The following is a 16005-nucleotide window of genomic DNA, read 5'->3' as shown; positions in this document are numbered from 1 at the left end:
CCTTGAAAGGATGGGAAGATTCTCTGGCGATTGCCAAGGTTGCTGCTGACCAAGAGAAGAGGAGGGTTGACAAAGCATCTGAAGAGTTAAAAGGAGCTGAGAAACGGTTAGAGGAGGTTGTTTCCCCCTTAGAGGTGCAGTTGAGGTTGGCTTTGTTCTTCCGTGACCAGGCTTGGTCATATGGATACATTTAAGGCCTTAAGAGGATGTGAGACCACATTCTGGAGAACCCTTAGGCAGACTCAGGAGCCCTCGAGGCACATTTAAGAGCCCTTGACCCTGGTGATGTCCCTCTATACCCTGACGCGCTTGAGCATGGCTGCAGCTGCGTTTTGAGCAAGTTTTTGGCTGCTGAGTGAGTTCATTACTTCTTTTTTTTCATGCTTTGCCTAGTTGCGTTTTGAGAAAGAGCCCGCTTTGCGTAAAATTAAAATCAACTTTTTATCGTGTGTTGCTTCCGTCCAAAGTCCAAACACCAAAAGATTGTTGGTGCCTTTTTTACTTGCATTTTTTTACTTGCCTTTTGCATTTCTTGGCTTGGAAAGAAAATAAAGAAAATAAAATAGAAATCAGAAAAAATAAAATAAAATAAAAAGGAAGAATAGAATATAAAAAATGTGTTGTGCATGTAAAGAAAATATTGCCCAATTAAATCACAAGTTATAAAATTAAGTATAAACTATACTATAAATCAATTTAAATCACAACTTGGATTTATGCATCTTAACCATTTTTCATCTAAAATCAATAATAACGTAATGAAATAATTTAAATATTTGGGTCTAGATGTATAAAATATGCAATAATTCAGCTTAATCACACCCCTCAACTAGTGTTTTGCTAATCCTTGAGAAAAATAGCTAAAATGAATTAAGATAAATATTGCATAAAAATCAAAATCCAAACAGAAACAATCAAACACAATTCTGAATTCTCATAAAAGTGACATGTTACTACTTAACCCCCAGGGGCTATACCCACCAAGATTATCTCAACAATCTTTCACATAAAATTGAGGCAAATGTCTCAGAACTCAAATGTGTGTGTGGAACTAAACTGGTTATGTGTTCCTCATTACTAGCTATGATTTGTGATAGGATTTTTCAACCTTAAGATTAATCATTGCTAATTCTAACTACCTCAAAGTCCAAGGGACTAGCAGTTTTCACGCCAGCTCTGTTTTTAAAGGTTGAACACTCAACTCCTAAAGTTTTGGGTAACTGTTTCTAGCCCTTAATTTAGGAAAGTTCCATAAATCTCTTTCATCTTTCTTTCTTTTTTTCTTTCTTTTATTATTTTTTTTCGTCTTTTTTTTTTCTTCTTCTTCTTCTTTTGAAAAAAAGGCTTAGTAGTCCTGTAGTTTACTTCTCCTGTGTTAAATCAATGAATAGTAAGTTGAGGAACACTACAAATGTAAGCATGTGCAAAATATCCTTTAAAACTTGCCGTTCATTTTACAAAAATCTTACCAAGTCTCATTTTAATGAGTATATCATCTTAGTGTTTCAAGCTACACATCAACAAAATGTGATGCATCAAAAATCATGTTTTGTACTCAAGCTTGAAAATAAATCTTCACAAAATAATTCCGCTCAACTACTCCACCAAGATGCTCAGATTTCACAAAATATTAGAAATAGAGTTTGTGTCAATCATATGTATATCAATGTACATCACATTAATACAAATTTAAATATATATATATATATATATATATATATGTGCACACACGCTACCCCCAAGTAGTGAGAGTCATGGTCCTCAATGAATCGAATGAAAGAAAACAAATTGCACAGGAATAAGTAAGCAACACAGACAACCAAACATGCGATATAAAATTAAAGTAAAACAACGAATAAATACAAAAGACAAAATGCAATTGAACAAAGTCGTAAGGGGGAAAAAGATCAAAACAGTTTCCTGGAATCTTGCACAAGCAAGATCTCTTCATTGGGTTTGAAGTGAGTCATAAATGGCTTGAGATGTTGTCCATTGACAGTGAAAGAGGTACCACTCATAGGATTCTGAACTTCTAGCACCCCATGAGAATGGATTTTAGTTATAACATAGGGGTCACTCTAACGAGATTTCAATTCACAGGAAAAATATGTAAGCGAGAGTTATAAAGAAGAACTTCCTAACCAAGTGTGAAATGCTTGGGATACATTTTCTGATCATGTAGAATTTTCATGCATTCCTTCGCCAGCTGAGCGTTGTCATAGGCATCTTGACGAGTTTCATCCAATTCATTGATATGAAATTTTCTCAACCATGAAGTTTCATCAAGTGGCATGTTAACATGTTTTATAGCCTAAAGAGCTCGATACTGAATATCAACAGGTAAATGACAAGTTTTACCTAAAATTAATCGATAATGGAACATCCCTATATTAGTTTTAAAAGCTGTCCCATAAGCCCACAAAGCATTAAGAAGCTTAACTGACCAGTCTTTCCTATTAGAATTGATAGTTTTCTCCAAAATGATTTTGATATTTCTGTTTGCTAATTCTGTTTGCCCATTTGTTTGAGGGTGATAAGGGGTAGAAACTTGGTGTGTGATAACATATTTATTTATGAGTGTAGAAAATGGTTTGTTGCAAAAATGAGAACCCTCATCACTAATGACAACTTTGGGCACTCCAAAGCGAGCAAATAAAGATTGCAAGAATTTTAGGACAACACAATGGTCATTTTTTTTGCAAGCGATGGCCTCAACCCATTTTGAAACATAATTCATAGCCAATAAAATAAATTTGTTTCCAAAGGAAACCTGAAAAGGTCTCATAAAGTCTATTATCCAACAATAAAAAAATTTTAAAGTAAGAATAGGGGAAGGTGGCATCATGTCTCTTTTGCTAATGGATCCCAATTTTTTACAAGGCTTACAAATCTTACAAAAATTATAAGCATCTTTAAACATGGAAGGCCAGTAAAACCGCTTTGTAAAATTTTAGCGATTGTTTTTTTTGCTGAAAAATGACCACCACATGCACCCATATGACAAAATCTCAACACAGAAGAAAAGTCATCATCAGGAATGCATCTTCGAATCAATTAGTCCGAACAATATTTGAAAAGGTATGAATCATCAAAGTAAAAGTGTCGTACCTCAGAGAGAAATCGGCGCTTATCTTAGGTGGACCATTTAGAAGGCATTCGCTCAGTCACCAGATAGTTGATTATGTTAGCATACCAGGGAGCTCTATGAATCACAAAGAGCTACTCATCCTGGAAACTATTATCAAGAGGGAGGATGACATTTGAAGGGGATGATGGTGGCAATCTGGAGAGATGGCGAGCCACCATATTTTCGACTCATTTCTTGTCCTGATGCATCTTCGAATCAATTAGTCCGAACAATATTTGAAAAGGTATAGATCATCAAAGTAAAAGTGTCGTACCTCAGAGAGAAATCGACACTTATCTTGGGTGGACCATTTAGAAGGCATTCACTCAGTCACTAGATAGTTGATTATGTTAGCATACCAGGGAGCTTTATGAATCACAAAGAGCTACTCATCCTGGAAACTATCATCAAGAGGGAGGATGACATTTGAAGGAGAAGATGGTGGCAATCTGGAGAGATGGTCAACCACCATATTTTTGACTCATTTCTTGTCCTTAATGGTGATGTTGAACTCTTAAAGTAGTAAAATCTAGCGAATCAAGCGTGGTTTTGCATCTTTCTTAACCAACAAATACTTAAGAGCAGAGTGGCCAGTGAAAATAGTAACAAAGGAACCAATAATGTAAGCCTGAAATTTATCAAGTGCAAGAACTACTGCAAGCAATTCTTTTCCAGTAGTGGTGTAATTTTTTTGGGCATCATTCAAGATTCTACTAGTATAATAAATCATAAAAGGTCTATTATCCACACGCTGCCCCAAAACAGCACCCAACGCAGAATCACTTGCATCAGTCATAATTTCAAAGGGAATGTCCCACTGCAGGAGTTGCATAATGGGGGCGATGGTAAGTGATTCTTTAAAGGTATCAAAAGCTTTTTGGCACTCTCAGTCCAAACAAATTCAATATCATTTTGTAAAAGAGTTCACAAAAGTTTTGCAATAGAACTGAACTCTTGAATAAATCATTTATAAAAACTAGCATGACCAATAAAAGAATGAATATCCTTAACCGCCCTAGAGATAGAAAGTTTATATATTAATTTAATTTTTGCGTTATCGACCTTTATACCTTAAAATAAAAACAATATGTCCCAAGACAATGCCTTGAATAATCATAAATTGACATTTCTCCCAATTAAGTAAAAGATTTTTTTTTCCTCACATCTCTGGAGAATACGTGCCAAATTATGCAAACAACTATCAAAAGATTTTCCAAAAACAGAGAAGTCATACATGAATATTTCACAAATATCCTTAATCATGTCAGAAAAATACTCATCATGCATCTCTGAAAGGTGGCTGGGACATTACATAAATCAAAAGAAATTCTGGTAAAAGCAAAGGTGCCAAAAGGACAGGTAAAAGTGATTTTCTCCTGGTCCTCAGGCGCAACAACAATTTGATAATAACCAGAGTATTCATCCAAGAAGCAATAAAATGCATTACTAGCCACTTTTTCTAAAATTTGATCCAAGAATGGTAGAGGAAAATGATCATTCTTACTGACTGAATTAAGTTTTCTATAGTTAATACACATTCTACAGCCAGTAACCATTCTAGTTGGAATCAACTTATTTTTATCATTTTTTACAATAGGTAAACCAGATTTTTTTGATACCACTCGAGTTGGAATTACCCACTTATTGTCTGAGATGGGGTAAATGATACTCACTATGAGCAGTTTAACCACTTTTTCTTTGACAACTTCCTTCATGGTAGGATTGAGCCTACGTTGAGCATCACGAACCGATCTAGCATTGTCTTCAAGATGGATTCTGTGGCTACAAACAGCAGCATCAATACCTTTGATATTGGCTATTGTCCAACCAATTGCGCCTGGATGCTTGTTTAAGATTTCAATCAACTGGGCTTCATCATTCTGATTTAACTTCGAGGAAATCACCACAGGAAAAATGTCTTCTTCAGGACCAAGAAAAACATACTTTAAATATTGAGGAAGTGGTTTTAGTTACAAATAGGGAACTTCATCCTCTGAAGATTTAAGTATGTCTGGTGGTGGTAGAGTTTCAAACTGTGGTTGTCATCTTGTGCCTGCAAATGGTACTTTAAGTGTAAAGAAGAATATGCAAAACAATCCAAAAATTCAAGGACATTTTCATTAACATGATCAGTTTTTTCATCAAGTAAAAATTCATGTGTCTGAAAAATGAAATCATCATCAGAGAAATAAAAATTGACCAAATAAATTTTATTAGTGTCAAACACTCTACAGTATTCAAATCACTTGTGTCATCAAAATGTGTTGGCGTCTTGCAAGCATTGAAAACTTTCAACTCAAGTGCCATGTTCCCAAAAGTAAGCTTCAAAACTCCACTTCTGCAATTAATCAAAGCATTTGATGTAGTTAGAAATGGTCTTCCAAGGATGACAGGGTCTTAGTAAATAGTGGAGGTTGGCTGCTACATATCAAGAACTACAAAATCCACTGGGTAGTAAAATATGTTCACCTGGACCAGCACATCCTCAACAATACCCCCTTGACACCTTAACTGATCTGTCAGCCAACTGTAGCATGATGGAGGTCTTTTTTAGCTCACTCAATCCCAACTACTCATACACTGAGTAAGGTAGCAAGTTCACACTACTCCCCAAATCAAGTAAAGCTCTCCCAATGCGTGACTCACCGATCATAATGGAAATGTTGGGAGAGCCAGGATCTCCGAACTTTTGAGGAGTCTTGCTCAATATCAATGCACTGACTTGCTCCGTTAGGAAAGTTTTCTTCTTTATATTCAACTTCCTCTTCACTGTGCACAAGTCCTTCAGAAATTTTGTATATGAAGGAACTTGTTATATGGCATCCAAGAGTGGAATATTAATCTTTACTTGCTTGAAGATCTTCTGAATCTCAGTTTGGTATTTGTTCTTTTGGCCAACTGCCAATCTCTGAGGATAGGGAACCACAGGTTGGTACCCCCTACTAGTTTCAGCATCTGCACTCACATGCTTCTTCGACTCTGGTCTCACTACCTCTGGTTCTTTTTCAACTTCATCAATTTTTGTTGCATCTTCAGGTGTAGGAGGAACTACCTGTCTGTCAATGGTCATCTTTGGTGGGGGAACTTCTTTTCCACTTCTCAAAATAAGAACAATATTCAAAGTCTTAATAACATCCCCTAAGACATTATGTACCTGTTGTGGTTGTTGCTGGTATACTTGAGGATTAGACTGAGGTTGTGCGGGAAATTTCCCTCTCTCTAGAGTGCTTAGCGTCGTGCTCATCTTATTGATGCTGCCCCGTAAGACATTTATGGCCTAAGTGTTCTGATTGTTTGTGGTGGCCTGAATCTGCATAAATTGCTGAAGTGCATTTGCCATCTGTGTCATACTGTCATTTAGAGACTTCTTCGTAGATGATTGATGCTGAGAACTCTGTGTAGCTACATGAGGCTAAAATCCTGGAGGTGTTACAAAAGAATAGCTTTGAGAACTCTGATATGGTTAATACTGGTACTGAGGAGCAGCCTGAAGAAATGGCTGCTGAAAAGGTGGCGAAGACCGGCCAGGCTGATCATTCCCCGGCAACAACGCCAAAAACTTGACTTACTCAAAAATGAGTAGCACAAAGGCTATCCCAAGTGCAGGAAGGTGTTGCATAATAATTATGAATAAATTCCTAGATAGTCTCTTCAAGAAAAGTTACTTAAAATCAAATTCGTTTAAAATAGTGAAAATATTCACAAAAAGAAAATAAAAGTGGTGGTATGTGCTATGAAGGGAAGAGTGCAACGGGAATGAAAAAGACACTAGTCATGGACTAGATTCATATTTTTAGATTTTTTTTTAGTATCGAAATGAAATGTAAAAGACTAACAAATTGAAATTAACAATCAATGAACCAACTAACTAAACAATCTCAATTAATCATAAAATTAATTAATAAAATTGAAATTATTTATGTCCTAGTTAAACTTTAATCAATCTAATATGCAATAGAACTAAGAGATTAATAAAACTAAGCTAAGAATTAAACTAGATTAGAAAGTAATTGACAAAATACGAACTGAAAATTGAAAAGTCCCAAAATCAAGATTCTAGAGTTCATCCTTGTATTCAAATCATAAATTCTCAAAATCAATCCATAGCACTTGTAATCATTGTTAAATGAAAGCTTAAAAGAGCGAAAAAACAATTACATCAAACTTAAACAAACTGAAAATCAAATAATTCTAAATTAAAAATCTCAAAAAGACACTATAAAATTCAATCTAAAATTAAATAGAGATTATGGAAAGAAAAGAGCAAGCCAAAAATGAATGGAGATGAAGATGGAAAGTAGTGGAGGCTGGAGCAACTGCAGTTTGGACCCCTCGAGGTTCATCAAGCCGCAGCGTTATTCTTCGGTTTGCGTCTGTTTCTTCCAAAAACAAGAATTCAAAACTTTCGTCCTTTTTCCGTCTCCCAACCAAGGTGAAAGAAAAATAAAATTCCTCCTGCATCCTTTGGTTTCTCTCTATTCAAAACCGAAAAACACTTTTTTTTTCTTTTCTGTGCGGTGTGCGTGAGTTCATTACTTCTTTTTTTTTTTTTTTTTTAAGTTTTGCCCAACTGCGTTTTGAGAAGAGCTCGCTTTGCGTAAAATTAAAATAAAAAAGCATAAACTATGCTATAAATCAATTTAAATCACAACTCGGATTTATGCATCTTAACCATTTTTCATTTAAAACCAATAATAATGTAATGAAATAATTTAAATATATGGTTCTATATGTATAAAATATGCAATAATTCAGCTCAATCATTGTACCCTGGGCAGAAACATGATTCCTGATGCCTTCTCTTCTGACTTTGATGCTCTCGATCCTGATACTAACGCGCCTCAGCTAGACCCCAATGCTCTTGAGCTAGATCCTAATGCTTCTGCGCATTAGTTTTTGTTTATGTTTTTTCTATTTATAAAGTTATGTACATTATTTCTTTTCCTTGCAAAGACCTCTAACCAAGTATCTTTAGAGACATCCTTGTGGCCATTTGCTCGCACATTATATATGTTTAACTATTAATTAAATTGTCTTTTTCCTTTGTTGCTTGGCCTTGGATGTTTGTTTCTCCCTTAATGTTCTTTTTCCTCTGTTTTTTCTTTTGTCGGCCTGGCAGATCTGATGCGAGGGATAAGTCAAGTCCGTGGAGAGACGGTACTTGGCTCCCTGGTATTCTTGTCGGCATCATAAACTAAGGCGAGGGATGAGGCAGGTCCATGGAGACATGATATTTGGCTCCCCTAATCTTCTCGTTGACCTCGTAGACTGAGGCGAGGGATGAGGCAAGCCCTTGGAGACACAGTACTTGGCTCCTCTGGTCTTCTCGTCTACCTCGTATACTAAGGTAAGGGTTAAAGCAAGTTTGTAGAGACACGGTACTTGGCTCCCCTGATCGCCTCATCAGCCTCGTAAACTGTGGCAAAGGTTAAAGCAAGTTCGTGGTGACACGGTACTTAGCTCCCTTGATCTTCTTGTCGGCCTCATAGACTGAGGCAAGGGTTAAAGCAAGTCCGTAGAGACATAACGGCTCCTGGAATCATGACTATTTAGAGGATTTGGAGAGAATGAGAGATTACGTGCTCTTAAATCCCCGAATCAATTTGAGGGCATTCTAAGTGTAAGAACTCCCTCCGGACCTGACAACGTTGAAGCGTGGGGCCTTGATAGGGAAGAAGCTCATCCCGAGTGCATTCTCAGACAAGCCTGCCAGTGTCAACCCCGCCAACTGACTACTTTTCCCTCTTGTATCGATGTATTTCTTTTTTCTTCTATTTGTAACGTACTTCGCAATAATATCAATAGAGTTCCTTGTACATGCTTTTCTTTCTTTGGTCTTAGCTTTTCATTCACACACTTGTGCATAGGGCGATGAGTGTAGAGGTGATGCCACTTGTGTGATGAACAACCACAAGTAATATTTGTCTGCTATTACAATCATAAACTTGGGTTATCTCGATTTGTTGCCGTCAGTTTTTTTTTTTTGGGGGGGGGGGGGTAGGGCTGCTCGGGAACTTACACTATGTAGCGGAAAGAACGGGCCCATATTTCGCAGGGAGAGAGGCCAAGATGCTTTAGGCTAAGCCCTCCTATTTGGTCTCCTCTGAGGGCGTGACTCTTAGCCTTCCTCTTTGGTCTCCTCGGTGGGCGTGAGTCACCACATAGTCGAGGAGTTGTCTCACTCTTTGCTGGCAGGTAGGAGATGTCTAATAGCGCTGGAAAAACTAAACAAGTTAATATAACTCATCCCTAGCTACGAGTGTAAAGTTTTCAAACCTGGATTCTCATTTGGTGAAGGAGTCCAGCGAGGATTCTGAGGTGCTACTTGTTTGGCATTCCATTATTGGAGATGGTATAATGTCAAGCAATCGAAGGACTAAATCCGCTCTCCACCGGGGGAGGGGTCGGGATGCCTTAGGCTAAGCCCGCCCCTTTGGTCCCCCAAGGAGGTAATTTGTCGGACAAATGAGAAGCCAGTCCGGTCTTTGCCTTGATGGGGTGGGGTCAGTTGTTAGGCCGTCTACCCTCCTATTAATCCTCACGGGGAGGTAAGTTGTCGGACAGTCTGGGACTGGACCCGCTCCCACCCGTTGACATCACAGGGAAAGTAAGTGTTGGGTCAGGTCGATGTTGATCCCACTCTTCATCATGGTAGAGGTCAAGGTAAGTTGCCGAGTAGCCGAGGGGTCAGACCCGCTCTCCGTCGCGGGTGGGAGAAGATGGCTTTAAGGCACATATCGTATCGCCCTTTAGAGTCCAGCGGGGAGGTAAGTTATTGGGCAGTTTGGGACTGGACCTACTCTCGTCTGTCGACGCTCACGAGGAAGGTAAGTGTTGGGTAACCGAGGGCTGGCCCGCTCTCCATCGTGAGAAGAATAAAGCAGCCTTAGGCATAACTCATCCCTTTGGTACCTCACAGGGAGGTAAGAGTCGGACAGTTGAGCAACCGGTTGGCTCTTCACCACGATGGGCATCGAGGTAAGTTGTCAGGTAGCCGAGAGGCTAGACCCGCTCTCCCACACGAGGAAGGTTGGGCCGCCTGCCCACCTATTAGTCCTCACATAGAGGTAAGTTGTCAGATAGTTTGAGACTAGACTCACTCCCTCCCGTTGACACCATAAGGAAGGTAAGTGTTGGGTCAGGCTGGCGAAGGTCAGGCTAAGTTGTCGAGAAGCCACTGAACCCGCTCCGGCCTGTTGACGCTCACGAGGAAGGTAAACTTCAATTAGTCAAGGGCTGGCCCGCTCTTAGCCGCGAGAGGGATAAAGCAACCTTAGGCGCAACTTATCTCTTTGGTGCCTCGCGAGGAAGTAAGTAGTCGTTGATGGAGATTACATTGATAGATACTACATTGATGGAGATTACATTGATAGATACTACGTTGAATAGATACTATATTGATGGAGATTACATTGATAGATACTACGTTGATGGAGATTACACTGATGGAGATTACATTGACAGAGATTACTTTGTTGGAGCAAGGCGTAGAGGTAGGCGAGACATATTTTATTCCTGAAAAGCTACCATCCATTGGCTTCAATTCCTGCACGTAGCACTCCCTCGCCAAGACATGTTCTCCTCGAATTTCTTCCACTCCCTAAGAGGTCGAGAACTTTATCTTCAAATGGTATGTCAACTTCACCGCCCTTAGACTGTTGAGGGTGGGTCTGCTGATTATGGCGTTGTATGATGAATGAGCCTTTACCACCAAGAAGTCGACCATGATAGAAGAAGTATAGGGGCATTGCTCGCCAAGACAGACAGTGTGATGGTTCCAACTAGCTAGACCATGTCCTTGGAGAATCCTTTCAATGGCATGGGGCTTGGTTGGAGTCGAGCAACGTCTATCCCCACTAGGTAAAGGCTTCTCAGAATAGGATGTTTGCGGAGATGCCGTTGTCGATAAGGATCCTCCTAGTGGTGAAGTTGGGGACTAGCATAGTCACTACTAGGGCATCATCGTGTGGATAAAGGACCCCCTCCTCGTCATTTTCTCCAAAGAGATGATGGGGGCCAGTTCATTTCCCCTATACTTGGTGGGGTGGCACTCTGTCGAATACACTTCTTGGTATCTCACTCGCCTAGTGTGCACTTTCCGATTGGATGAGGTTGCGCCTCCTCTAGTGAATCCTCCCATGATGGTTCTGATTTCTCCCAGTGGTGGTGCTTTCTGATGTGGTGCATGGGGGCGATTATGCAGGGGTCCCTGCGCAGCTACCCTATGCCTCGAGCTTCCTTCCCTCATTGGCCTTCCAACCCACTCTGCACTTCTTTCTCGTGATCTCCTCCTCCACTCCCGCTCTAGCCTTCGGACTGGAGGGTACCATGGCCCCGACCTGCCAACCTGCTATGTTTCCTCTTTCAAGGAAAGGTAATCTTCAGTGTTACGAGTGGTTGACTGATGATAGGTGCAATAGTGGCGGCTAGTGCTTTTGTAGTCATCTTCTTGGGCGAGTTGACAGTTATTTTTTTTTTATGGTGAGCGCCTGCCGGTCAAATCGAAACCCCTGGCCTCTCGCAATGGCTTCTTTTTTCCTGTTGTCTTGCTGTCCTTTCTCCGGCTTCTCATGAGCTTTGCTCTTGGTTGGTGCCTTCCCTTTCTTTTCTGCCTATTCCAGTTCTTTCTTTCTTGGTTCCGTCAAGGTTCAGACTGTATCTTCAATGTTAATAAAATTTTCTACTTGATCCATGAACTCTCGTAGCGTGGCAGGAGTTCTCCTTGCCAATTCTGCCAAGAACTGGGATCGGAGCCATACGCCTCCCAAAAGTGCTGACAGAGTTATTTTCTCACCTTGGTCGTCTATAGTTATGCACTCTTGTTGAACTTGGATAGTTATGCTTTCAAATCTTCATCCTCCGCCTGCTTGATGGGTGTAAGGAACAGATGAGCCAACTCCCCAAAGCTGTTTACGGACCCGGGTGCCAAGTACCCGAACCATACTCTTGTTGGCCCTTTCAAGGTTAGTGAGAAAGCTCTACAAGCCACTTATCCCGTAAACCATATAGGGTCATATGGGTTCTGAAGGTTTCCGAGTGTTCGGTGGTAGGGGCACAACCATCACTTCCTCGTTGTAGGGTAGGCCTGAGCTGGTGCACAATTGGTCTATTGACGACAACGTACCCATCTTTTTCATCATCTCCTCATACTTCCCTTGAGGTTGTGCAATTTGTTCTACATGTTTCACCTTTCTTCTTCCACGTCACCTCCCCCATCTTGTGTTTCTGGATCCTACATGCTCGCTGTCACTTGGTCTGGCTTCATTCTCTCGTCCGTTGATGGCTACCTTGAGTGTCTCGTTTTCTCTTCTGAGGGTTTCTACTTCGGAAGTTAGGTTTCCTACCAGTTGTTCCATCGTGGCGAGCCTTGCTTCCATGTTTGTTGACACTGCTTTTTCTTGCCCATGAGTTGTCTGAGAATAGGTTGTCGTAGGAATATGAAAGACACGTGAAGTTTATAGAGATCCCATAGACGGTGCCACTATTAAAGTCGTGTTTTGTACGCCTTTATGCCAGGTTCCAGCAATTCGGGTTTTGAGTCTTTCACCAAGTGTGCCAGCACACTTGTGAAAACATGGAGAGTGGGGGCCTTGGTGGAGGCTGAGGAGTCTCCAATACTAAAGTCAATATATCTCCTTAGTAGTTCACGCGTGAGTTTAGGGAATCAAATAGCGTTCTTCGTACCTAGGGGCCGACTTTTATATTAGGTTTTCGGATAGGGACAACTCATACCTGGATTTGGAGAGTCCATGTCACTTCAACTGTTCGTTTAGTCAGAATATTTTAATGCGGCGTGGCTTCTAGAGCGGCGTCATTAATACGGCATAAAGTCCAGGGAGTGGCGCCATTAATCCGGCGTGGCTCCCTGACTCACTTTACCCTGCGGGCGTTCCTTGTTAAGCCTATCCATGCCTGCTGTCAGGAGATCAAGGGTTCTATATATATTTCATCCACCTGTCTACGCAGGTTCCCAAGGGTGGGGTTTCATCGGGGAGGTGTTAGGGCGGCAAGTTCCATCTGCCCCTATCGTTTGCTTTCTCCATGCGTGGGTTGCTTCGTGGGTGGGTTTCACTTATGGGTCAAATACTCTGCAGAAGCCCACTGAATTCTTTTAAAGGGAGGTCGTTGGGCTTGGCTAAGCTTGGTCAGGCTCTCTAACTTACTTCCCCAATGGTCCCTCGTGGGCTTGCTATACGGGCAGATAGGAGAAAAACCCCCTTACACCCATTTTTGTAATTAATAAAAATCAAATCAAATTTCATAAATCTAAAAAAAAAAAAAATCATGAATTTTCTCTTCCTCTCATATTCTCAATGAACTCTATCATTTTTTCCATCTCTAGTAAAAAGAAATTATAGTTTTTCAAATCCATAAATAATTCTATTGGGTCTTCATCATTTTTACAACTCTCAATAAAATAAAATTTTTTAAACTTCGACGTGAATCTTACATTTATTCCTAATTTCAATATTTAAGACTTGCTTTACACAGCATCCTTATACCTTTCAATAAAAAATGAATGCATCAATTATTCTTGAATGAAAAATAAACCTACACTCACTCACATTAATAAAAAAAAAAAATAAGAAAAGATAAATTAAAATCATAATTGGGTGTCAACCACTCCTCTTAGGGTGAACCACCCCATCGGTTGTTGACCGTTGCGTTTAGGGTGTGCCTAATAGGAAAAAAAATATTTATAAGGATTCGTGAACCCAACATAAAATAACAGAGTTGTAGTCGTGCATTATAAGATTTGTGTCAATTTTAATCAATCTAAATATGATATGATGTTAATCGTATTAAATCCAAGTTGACCTAGCGGATTCATAGGGTCAACCTATATTACCTGATTATATATAAGATTTAAAACTACGCTTTATAATATATGTGTGTGTGTGTGTGTGTGTGGAGGAGTTAATATTGGTTTGGCCCAAACTGGAGGCCCAAGGCATATCATCCATAAAGCATAGCTACTCAAATGAGTTGTGTAGTTTAACGCAAACCCTAGTCGCCCTGACTATTGGGGAGGGATAAACCCTCACATTATCTGCCCTGATTATTAGGAAGGGATAAACCCTCAAATTATGAATATGGGTAACGTGGTGCTTCGATCATTCCGATACAACATAGATAAACGTTCTAATGGCTAAGCATTATGCAAAGTTAATCAGTTTATAGTACTCATCCAATATTCTCTACGCCTATATATAGGAGCAACATGTAACCTTCAAATCATCTGATTGAGTATTCTTGAATTATTATCCTTTACTTATTGTTGACATAAGCATAAGAGGTGTCACAGGCACACCATGTCGTCCACATAACGATTTGCAGGTTAACGATCACTATCGGTATCCCCCAAACTGTTTTAGCCCTCCTTGTTCAGGAAGAAAGGGCAGCGCAACTACCCGTGTACTACACAAGCCATGCCCTAAGGGGAGCAGAAGTCAGATATCCACGGGTAGAGATGTTGGCGTTCGCCTTGGTGACAGTGGCCAGGAGGTTACGCCCATACTTTCAGGCCCACTCAATCAAAGTGCTCATAGAAAGCCTGCTAGCAAAGGTGTTGCAGAGACTAGACAGCCCGGGGAGAGTAGTCGGGTGGTCAATCGAGCTTAGGGAGTTCATCATCGAGTACTTGCCAAGAAAGGTCGTGAACGGGCAGGCGTTGGTGGACTTTATTGTCGAATTCTCAGGTTTCCCACCAGAAATGGCCGCCGTCCCAACAGGAAAACCCTGGATCCTTTTTGTGGATGGCTCCTCTTGTCATGTTGGTGGAGGGGTGGGAGTCCACATAATCAACGGCAAAAGGCAAGAGCATCGCTACATGACGAGGCTCACATTCAAAACTACCAACAATGAAGCAGAATATGAGGCACTCGTAGTGAGGCACTCATAGTAGGACTCTCAGTGGCCAAAGAACTGGGGGCAATCGAGGTAGAGGTGAAGTTAGACTCATAGTTAGTAGTCAACCAAGTATTGGGAATATATGCCACCAAGGGAGAAAAACTAAAGAAATATCTGAGTTGAGTCTAGGAGCTGCGCGACCGATTTTCTTAATTTAGCATAGCACAAGTGCCTAGAGAAAGCAACGCAGTGGCGGTCAGGCTGGCGTGTACAGCCATAGGGATGGAGGACTCCCCTTCCACTAGGAAGTCGAGAGAAGAGTAATAGAAGTCCTAGCAATAGGACCAGAAGTCTACATGGTAGGCGGCAACAAGCCTGAGTGGGCTGGCGACATCATCAAGTATTTGGATATAGGTGAACTTCCCGAGGGGAAAGAGGAGGCAAGAAAGGTAAGAAGAAAGACGACGAGATTCGTAAAGGTGGATGAAATCCTTTATAAGAGCAGTTTCGCCGCCCCCTACTACGATGCATTTCATAGCAAGAAGTACAGTACCTTTTAGCTGAGATACATGAAAGGATATGCGGAAACCACTCCGAGAGAAAGGCATTGGCCATAAAGGTGGTAAGGGTAGGATACTACTAGAACAATACACCTAGAGACGCTAAAGAATTTGCAAAAAGGTGCGTCAAATGTCAGACGTACGCACCAGTATCACACACCCCCTAGAGGAGCTGACTTCCATGGCCACCCCTTGGCCGTTCACCCAATGGGGGGTTGACCTAGTGATATGAACCCATAGGAATGGAATCCATTGAACCCACAATCAATTTGAAAGCATACCCAAGAAAGTTAAAATCAAGTCAATGGATGGAGAACTTAGACCCATTGAGAACTCATTTCAAGAACCTAGATTATATTAAAATCTATACTCGTTGAAGAACCTATTTCAAAAACCCAGATTATAAGGAGGATCGCCACAAAAGTTGTGATCTACCTTTGATAAGTTCAAAAGTTCAATCAAGAACAA

The sequence above is a fragment of the Juglans regia genome, chromosome 13, assembly GCF_001411555.2.
Source record: "Juglans regia cultivar Chandler chromosome 13, Walnut 2.0, whole genome shotgun sequence".
In the NCBI taxonomy this organism is placed as follows: domain Eukaryota; kingdom Viridiplantae; phylum Streptophyta; class Magnoliopsida; order Fagales; family Juglandaceae; genus Juglans; species Juglans regia.
The sequence above is the reverse complement of the archived record's forward strand: the minus strand, read 5'-3'. Positions refer to the sequence as shown.